The sequence below is a fragment of the Ascaphus truei genome, chromosome 1 (genome assembly GCF_040206685.1).
Source record: "Ascaphus truei isolate aAscTru1 chromosome 1, aAscTru1.hap1, whole genome shotgun sequence".
Classification (NCBI taxonomy): domain Eukaryota; kingdom Metazoa; phylum Chordata; class Amphibia; order Anura; family Ascaphidae; genus Ascaphus; species Ascaphus truei.
The window spans coordinates 161326650-161330310 of record NC_134483.1 but is presented as its reverse complement, the minus strand read 5'-3'; positions in this window follow the sequence as shown (position 1 = coordinate 161330310).

Here is a 3661-nt window from a genome sequence, read left to right as displayed (position 1 = left end):
AGGGCTGACGTACCTGAATCTCCAGTGCAGACAGCATCAGCAGACCCAGAATTGGACTCCGCACCTGAAGAACCAGACGATATGGATATAATGAGACGTAAAGACATGAAGGAGTTTTGCACCAATATGCAACAATTCTTTAAGTCTGAGCTTTGGGCACTTCGGAAGGATGTGGACGCAATAGGGGAGCGTACGGCCGCTTTGGAACTCAGGGCAGATGAGACAGCTACATCCACAGCAGAAACACAGGCTCAAATATCCGCCTTAAAGGCACAGGTCACTTCCCTAGAGGATAAAATTGAGGACGCAGAGAACCGCGACCGGCGCTGTAACATTCGGCTGAGAGGGGTCCCAGAAACTATAACTGACCCAGAGGAATTTACTTCGAGGTGGCTGGAACATATATTTCCAGACATGGCTGCCAGAGACCTAGTGCTTGACAGATGCCACCGGGCGCTGAGGGGACGACCTCAGCAAGGAGACCCCCCAAGGGATGTGGTGCTTAGATTCCACTGTTACCGCACCAAAGAAAAAACTTGCCGAATAGCAAGGGAACTGAAGGTAGTGGAGTTTGAGAAAATAAAATTCCAAGTGTATCAGGATCTGTCACCTGCCACACTAGCAAAAAGGAGAGCAATGACCCCAGTAACCAGAACGCTAAGAGATCAAGAGATTAGATATCGCTGGCTGTTCCCATGTGCCCTCATGGTCTTTAAAAACGGAGTGACACATATCCTCAAAAATATGGAAGACACTGAGGGATTCCTTAGGAGGGTCCTAGGATCAACTCAGAGCTCCCCTCGCCATGCGGCGGCTAAAGATGGCGCCCCCGCGCAGCCATGAGCTAACCCACGACGGATACACTGAGCCCTGCATGAATGACCCTCCACTAGCCACAACCGCCAGAATCTACGGTATGGTCCAACCCCAACACTGCCCCTCATGCCCTCGGGACCGTTTGGGACCCCTCCCGTAGCCCTCACCAGTCCCTAGAGAGGGGAATCAGCGCCCGACAAAGCAGCAGGTCCTACTCACACTTTTTGCCGGCAGCCATCTTCCCCTGCTTCTTCCCTTGCTCCTTCCCCGAGGCGCGCGGGAGCTTCACTGATCTTCGCGGGCTTGTCCAGTGACGTCATCACCCCGCACCGTCTTCCCGCGAGAGCTGGATACCGGGCGCCTGCGCAGTAGAGGGAGGAAGTCTCCAGGCGCCTGCTGCCTTCTCCAAGATGGCCGCCGAGGAGTGCTGCCACGAACGGGACCTCCGGCGCCTGCGCAGAAGAGGGAGGAGGCGGGGGCGCTTACTGCCCCTACCAAGATGGCCGCCGAGGAGCGCTGCCACACGCGGGATCCCGGCGCCTGCGCAGAAGAGAGAGGAAGCGGAGGGGCTTGCTGCCCTCACCAAGATGGCGGCCGAGGAGCGCAGCCACACTGAATGAGGAGGCTGACGGGGACGCAGGCATAGAGGAGCTCTAGGCGCGCTGCGGAGAAGTGTGCATAGCAGCCTCCGCCTGTGCCTGTGCCCCAGAACTGTGGTCTTCCATATACACATACAGTATTCATATACACGCATATAAAACATTCAAACAATAAAAAGGATCTAAGGGAGGGAGGGAGGGGGGAGGGGGGGGGAAGGAGGAGAGGGGGGGAGGAGGAGGGGGAGTGGGGGGGAGGAGGAGGGGGGAGGGGGAAAAGGAGGAGAGGGGGATGGGGGAGGAAGGAGGAGAGGGGATGCAGATGTACACACAATAAAAAGGATCTAAGGGAAAGGGGGGTGGGGGAGGAAGGAGGAGAGGGGGATGGAGGAGAAGAAGGGGGGTGGGAGAGAGGAAGAGAGAGAGATGGGAGGAAGAGGTGGAGTGAGGGGGGAGGGAGAAGAGGTGGAAGAAAGAGGAGGTGAGGGGAGGAAGGAGAAGAAGAAGGGGGGGAGGAAGAAGAGGGGCGATTGGTTGGGTAAACAAAAAACAAGCCAATCCCACCACAGGATTCATAATATAAGGTTTAAAAATAAAATAAAAATTTACTTAAGTCCCTCGACCACGGTCTAGAGAGACTAAAGCCTATCTCTCCCTATAAAGCGCTATCTGGGAAGCTAGACTCCTGACCTGAGATACCTTAGTGATGAGTACAGGAGCCGCTAAGATGCTGAACAACGTAGCCTCCGGAGGTATATAGATAGCGCAGGCATAAGTGGGCAGGGAGACAGGTTATTTCCGCTACGTCTGTGGCACATGCACAGAGGGATCTCTGCATAGGGCTACTAGAAGACATGCAACTCACAATCTAAGAGGGGATAGGCTCCTTGGAGGGTATAGTCAGACTGACGAGGATTAATCACTTGATATGTTAGGCTCGGATTCACGGAGGGCAGGGTACATCTGTTCATCAGTGTAGATATCCTCATACATGGTAGAGTTACCCAGAAGAAAAGGGCTGCTGTGGACATGATCATCTCAGACTGGAGGTATATGAGTTAACATTCTCCAAGGAACTAAGTAGATGAGCTCCAAATTGGTAACGTGGTTCAGGGAGGGTGACAGAAGGTTAGACACAGGGCAAAGTTTTTTCGTTATGTTTGGAGGTGTTTATTGATATGCAGTTTCTGTTCCAGTTTCCATCGTTGAAGAGTTTAACGGAGTTACATATAGTAGCTGATTATGAAAACCACGCCGGCGGGATCCCCCGTATTGGCGTGCATGCATTTCCACTTTCGATCCCTGAGAAAGAGGGATCGCACACAAGTCCCAGGGAGGTCGGGTCCCAGCAAGACGGAGAGATCCCTCTATAAGACTGGACCAGGAGACCAACCCCATGGGCGCAAGAGACACACTCGGGGGCTCCCGAGGTGGATTCTTGTTTTTTTATTATTTGATGTCTCTGCAATATTGTCGTTATATATGCATGTTATTTTTTGTTTCCTCCCTAATGTTCTTACCTGCATGTGGTCCCCCATCCCCCGCCTTCCCACCCTCCCTTCCCCCCCTCCCCCTCCCACCTCTCACCCTCCCACCTCTCCCTCCCTTCACCTCTCAGGGGAACATCGTCCACACCGTCAAAACACACAACAGATGGTACAGATGCGTCTCAGCACTACAGACCGGACATGCTCCAGGGATGGATTCTTGGGTGAGTCCAAAGATTTCACGAAGCTATCACACACACACTTTAATAAATGGCGTTGATACTTATTTCCCATAACGTACAGGGCTTTAACAACCCAACCAAACGGAAGTTGGCCTTTACAGACTATAAAAGGAAACATGCTGAAATCCTTTTTCTACAGGAGACACACTTTAGTAAATCAAGTGCCCCTAAATATCTTGACAAAGATTTCACCCAGGTTTTCACATCAGCAGCAGCAGTCAAAAAACGGGGGGTAGCTATACTATTCCGGAACAGCATTCCGTTCGAGGTGCAGTTAACTAAACGTGATACGGATGGTAGATACATCATTGTTGTAGGAACAATTAGGGGGCAGAGAATCACGTTGGCCTGCTTATACGCTCCCAGCGAGAAGAACACGATCTTTTTCGATAAGTTTTTCAGAACCCTAAACTCAGTAGCCCAAGGGAGCGTCGTACTCGCGGGTGACTTTAACATAGTCATGCAACCGCACATGGATAGGTCAGGGGTCGTAGGTCAGTACAACAAAGGAGCGGGTGTA